Below are 6,291 nucleotides of genomic sequence, written 5' to 3' on the forward strand. Positions count from 1 at the left end.
TCACTCTAAAGCACCTTTTCATCTAATTGGAGGCTCAGTCCCATCAATGGCAGCCAACATGCCTTTTCCAGCTTTGTAGACATTGTTACATTATTTATTAATTGTTCTCCATATTTGTTTAATTGACTGTTCTTTTGTTGTTTTTGTTTTTGTTTTTTTGTTTTTTACTTTTGTATTTGCTCGACATCATTGTAAATGAGGGCTCGCCCTCAATGATTTTCGAGTTTAAATAAAGATATATATTTGTAAACATCCGTAAATAATTTCTGTCCACATTTCCACCCTTTGCAGTCAACCCAATAAAAGATTTAAAACTTTAGAAGTGTTCCTCTACTGTCTGTGTTGGATTTATGTAACCAGCGGGTCATTGTGAGCAGTGACGTCCACAGTGATCAATACCACGTCCTGAGAGCAGGGACCTTTTATATAACAGCAGAATAACTTCAAAACATTTCTTTTCAGAGTCTTCAGCTCACTGTTTCAAGAGCGTTTAATGTCCTCTAAATTCAGGACGGCTCTTGAGAGTATATTTCTTGTGTTTTGGGTTATATAAGTCCCTGCAGCACATTAACACACATGTTCCTTCAAGCGTGCAGGCTGCAGAAATGCTTCTTCTCCCCCCTCGTCCGCTTTATCCACTGGATGGCCAAACCATCCGTGATGGGCTGCAGCTCTGCAGACAGCTTTGTCTGTGTTTGTGCAAGTCCATGTGTGCGTGACTGGAGCGTTTGCACCGTACAATAGAGCTAGACAGGGCTGAAGGCAGCTGAGGGGCTTCACCCGCCGATGAAGACCAGAGAATCCGGACTCCAAAGAACGGTGAGACTTTTATATACATGCAACTCTTTCATAAACATCATTATGAGGTTCCAAAATATATTTCATTTCATTTTTTTTTTCATTTTTATTCTTTATTTCATTCATTAAAAGAAAAACAACAGTTCAATATAATTACAACAAATCTCTTTCCTTGAATGAAAGAGAACAGAAAGAAGACTAAGCTTATTTTTATCTGTCCCTTTTTCCTAAGAAATCACATTTGAATTAATGTAATAATAATTTTTTTTAAATTACGCAATTTAAAAAAACAACTTTCCAATAAGTGTAATTTAAAGAAAAAAACAAAACCAAAACTACAACAAAGTTATAAAATAACACAAAATAGCTGTTGTCAAACACAGATAGTCGTATTCTTTTTTGATTCAAAGAAAAAAAATATGACAATGGTGTTAAAAAAGAGAGAGAGGAAAAAAAGAAAACCCACCTACCTTAACAATTATCATGATATTTCTTCATCAAATTGGCTTTTATTATTCTTTTAAACGTAATGTTTGATTTGCATTCTTTGGCTTCTGTGTCCAGATTGTTCCATAAACTGATACCTTTTACAGAAACACAACGTTCCATTAATTTTGTCCTGAATTTAGTTTTTTTAAAGATGTCTCTTCCTTTTAAGTTATACTTATTTTCTCTTTTTAATGTAATGAATTCTCTTTTAAAGTGTTTATCAAGGTAAAGTTTGTTTTTTATTATTATTTTGTGACTTCTCTGGGTGATTTTCTGTTATTACATCTGTGTTTAATAAGCCAGATGCATCCATCATCATACCTGCTCATGGTTTCATTTAAAGTACTAAAAACTCACTTCAGTCTCCGTTTAAATGTGATGTTTTGTGGCTCCTGTCCTCAAATAGGTTCTCTTTATTTTAAGGAGTAAATTCAAGTCTCCAGAAACAGGAATGATCATCAGGCTGGGACGACTGACACCAGGATACTTCCGTCTCCTCCAGGTGAACGAGTTGGCGTCTAAGTGATGATGATCAGCTAATTACAGGGCAGAAGTGCTCGGCCCGCGTGAGCTAATGTTATCCCGGAAACACAAAGTGAACAGTTCGTTGACTTCATACATTTTTAATAAACACTTAAGATTGATGAAGCACAGATAGGCATCACGTATATTAATATTTCACCAAGAAGGGATGGACCTCATGTCATATGGATGCGTTATGTAACCTGCTGACTCCACCTCCAGACCTGTGCTGCATGGACAGAAAGATTCACAATCACGATGATTTCATTTATTATCATCCGCAGCTTCTGTATTTATGATCTACACATGACAACTGATGTTGCAGCCATGTTATTTCCTGTTGGAGTCAATACTGCTACCTCATTTATTAAATAGTTCATGGAGGTTTTTGTTCTTATTTTCTGCCTTTTGTTGCTGCTCATCAGTCTGGAAAGGGTCACAGTTCCAAACAAACAGTTTACAGAGTTGCATCTGAACAAACCATAGTACTTCTGCACAGATTTTCTTTGCACAGACGTGATTAAAGTGATTACGGAGTTAAAAGGTCTATTTTTAAACGGTAAAGGGCGTAAACCATCTTTAGGGACCAAAAATGACAAGAGTTGAAGCAGTGGAGTGAAATATCCCCTAAACGTCTAACAATATGACATCATACATAGAAAATTATCATTTTAACAATGTAAAATGTTTATTATATATTGAAATTGAAAGAAATCTAATCTTTTGGATCTATATGAATACATAAGGCAGTTTTATTTATTTTCCTATTTGTGATGTTGCATAAACTGCCATCGATAGATGCAAAAGGAGTAGAGTTCATGGCCTTTTTCAAACAATTACCTGTTTTATCATGATTTATATTCTTATTATTCTTTTTATTCTTCCAATTCTTCTTCTTTTTCTTCTTTTTATTATAATTATAATAATTATTATAATAATAATAATTATTTATTTATTTTTTATTTTTCTTTTATTCTTCTTCTTCTTTTTATTCTTCTTCTTCTTTTTATTCTTCTTCTTATTATTATTATTATTATTTTTATTGTTCTACTTCTTATTATTATTATTCTTTTTCTTCTTCTTCTACTTCCATTTTTTATGTGACACCCCCCCCTCCCACCTGATTTTGAGCAACACTCAGGTGATCTGATGTTTGTGCATCTGCCGTCTCCTCTTACTCAGTTTCTGGTGTCGTCAGTTGTGTTTTGTTTAGTTGAAAACATGTATACATGTGTTTTTTTGAACTTTAGTGTTTATATTTCCTGGTTTTATCTGCTAATGTGTCACTACAAACGTCTTCACCTTTTCCTGTGAGGTGGGTTGAGCGGCCTGTCCTGACGCCTCTGTCCATCCCGTCTGCAGAGGCAGATGTCCGGCGAGGTCAGGCTGCAGCCGCACGGCAGCCTCCTGGAGCCCATCGCCATGACGATGGCGGCGGTGGGGACAGCGGTGTCTCTGTACAGCACCAGGCAGATGGCGGCCAACTGCACAAAAGAGCACTGAGGACGTCCGAGCGTCTGTGTGGGTGCTGGTGTGTGACCCGGGAATGTTGGCGAAGGTCAGAGGAGGTTTGTGACGCAGGAGGATGAAGAGCGGGAAGCTGAATGTTGCTCAGAGGCACCTGGAAGATTTCTAACCCACGATATTAAGCATGTTAATGTTAAAGACTGTTTATTTCATCAGGGCTTTTATTCTCAGGCAGTAATCTTTATGAAGCAGATGTTTGCACATCTGCAGCCATTATTTGTTGTTTATAAATATCTAGAATCGCTTCTTAGACTAATTTAATTTACTTTTTGTCATGAATAAAAATTTGCCTCAGGGTTGTTCATCCAGGCTTGCTGGTTCCAGTTTCCCAACTTAGAGATTTAACTAAACTTCACACTCAATTTGCTTAATTCCTTTATTTCATGTTAATTTTCACAAATGTCTGCAGATGTTTAGATCTGAGGAGAAACAACAATGATTAAGAAATAAATGTGGTCAGAACTAAGATGTCTGTGTGCGGACTGATGTTTTCTAATAGCGTTGATCCGTTCTGGTGAGCGGCTTCAGGCCTCGTTAAAGTAGTGATGAGTTCAGCCGAAGGGGACGTGAGTCACGTGACGTCCCTGTTGTTGCTGAATGGAAACCCCTGATCATAACAGGTCAAATCTGGAATAAAGGTAAGGTAAGTGATTCTTTACGCTCTCTAATCGGGCGTCAACATTCCAACATCCAGGAAAAGGAATATTTGCACCAAAAGCCAGTCGATCTCCACTGATCTCCATGTTAAAATTTCCAACTTTAGAAATAAACGTATTTAAAACCTGGTTCAAAGGTCAGTTTTGGTCCTCATAGCTAGATTTAATGTCCACATCTGTAAGGGGGTGGAATTCATTATTATTCTAGCACTGTATTGACTTCTGACCCAACAGAGCATAATAATTAATATTCTGAAGAGGATATATTTTGCTTTTATAAGCATACCTGTCATGTTTTGGATTTAAGAATAAGGGAAATTCTCCTCTGCTGTCCCACTAGCCCAACCGAGGTCCAGTATCTTACATTTTAATACAGATTTACAAGAAATCTAAAATATCTACCTGTCAATCACTTACAAACTACAATTGTGTCTTCAGAATCTGATCGGACGACCTTTTTTTGACAATGAAATGCTGTGGACATTCTTATGTTCCTATAATAGAGCCTAAATGAAAACACAAAAGTGAATTAAAGCACATTTATTTATTTTAAATATTTTCAGTTTATATACACGTTGATTGTCTTCAAGTGAAACATTTACATTTTCTTTTTATTTGTCATTTTCACTCATGTGGCTCTCTGGTGACGGACATCATTCTTCCTCCGTGAGACACTAAAATTGCAGTTAAACGTATTTCAGAACTCATAACTGTTTCCATCCTGCTCCTCTTTAGGAAAGTAAATTTGGTTTCCCATTTTTAGAGATATTTACACAAAGTCTTCACTTTTTGTCTTCTCTCTGGATACATCCATCCATCTCTGATTTGTTGTTCCATGCTTGTTCCCGTTGTTGCCGCTAACCTCGTCAGAACTGCCCCCCAGTATACAGCAGGGGGCAGTTCTCACGAGGCTGGTGACAATTAAGTTTTGCTTTTTAAAGATTATTATATTATAAAACGTGAAATTTAGGGAAAAATACTAATACGGGAGGACGGCGGGAAAGAGGGGTAAAATACTGTAGTTTCCCGGCCAAAACAGGAGATTTGACAGGTTTGGTTTTAAGGCACTAGAGACCAAGAGAGCCATTCTAGCGAAAAGTTAACAAATACTTCAATGTGTTAATTTAAAAAAGAGGGTTTTGTGCTGCTTTAATATGAGAATTGGCGAGAAGAGACCAATCTATCCATTCATACTCTATCAAAAACTAAACTTTAAAGTACTGATGTCAAAACCTACTGAGAAAAGGCTCTGACCTTTCTTGTGATGTCCTGCCCCCATGTGGCCAAAAGAGACATTACTACATAGAGTGGCTTTAATAGGACTGAGTTCACTTAAATATAGCAGTGTTTCCCAACCCTGGTCCTCGAGGCACCCCTATCCTGCATGTTTTAGATGTTTCCCTGCTTCAGCACACCGTGATAAAAGTACGCGTGTCATCAACAGAGTTGTGCAGACCTTGGTGACAAGCTAATTAGGCCTATTAATTAGAATCAGGTGTGTTGGTGCAGGGAAACATCTAAAACATGCAGGATAGGGGTGCCTCGAGGACCAGGGTTGGGAAACACTGAAATGACCGTTGTAATCCAATCTAAAGTCTGAATTCAGAGTTTTAAACAAGAAATACTGAATTCAGTGAGCCCTGAAGTGATGTGAGCAAAGCCAAACTACTAAAACTTGGCAGAAAAAATTGTTTCAGAAACATGGGATTAACCAGAATTCACCACAAATCTAGTTCTGTGTTCAGGGATACATTTATTTATGGAGGTAGATATGCTTCTTAATTATTCAACCGAAAAAAAGATTGCTTCAATCAAAAAATATATTTTCATTTAGAAAAGAAAATCACTTCAATCGAAAAAAATATATTCAATCAAAAAAAAAAGTGTTCAAATGCATTTTTTTGAGTCAAATATCTCTTTGCATTCAAACACATTTTCCTTTGATTGAAAAACATTTTTCTGACGTGATTAAATTACTGCTACTGTTATTGTCATTGCACGGTGATTGGTTTCTCCCAGACTCTATTAATTGTGAAAGTTCATCAGAGCAACAGCTTGGGGGAAGAAACTGTCCTTGTGTCTGGACATTCTTTATAGGACTGTCTCAGAAAATTAGAATATTGTGATAAAGTTCTTTATTTTCTGTAATGCAATTAAAAAAACAAAAATGTCATACATTCTGGATTCATAATGGTTTACAGTTTAAGATTAAGATTCCCAGAATATTCTAATTTTTTGAGAAAGGGTATTTGAGTTTTCTTAAACTGTAAGCCATGATCAGCAATATTAAAAAAATAAA

The 6,291-nt window shown here is 36.4% G+C and overlaps 1 long non-coding RNA gene across 1 annotated transcript; it reads left to right on the plus strand.

Moving 5' to 3' along the window:
- Positions 1-609: 609 nt before the first annotated feature.
- Positions 610-3,793, plus strand: LOC133460654 (uncharacterized). Its single transcript, XR_009784144.1, has 3 exons — positions 610-819; positions 1,711-1,789; positions 3,172-3,793. It is a non-coding gene; the product is annotated as an uncharacterized LOC133460654 (long non-coding RNA).
- Positions 3,794-6,291: the final 2,498 nt, after the last annotated feature.

Source organism: Cololabis saira, chromosome 15 (assembly GCF_033807715.1).
Source record: "Cololabis saira isolate AMF1-May2022 chromosome 15, fColSai1.1, whole genome shotgun sequence".
NCBI classification, from domain to species: Eukaryota; Metazoa; Chordata; class Actinopteri; order Beloniformes; family Belonidae; genus Cololabis; species Cololabis saira.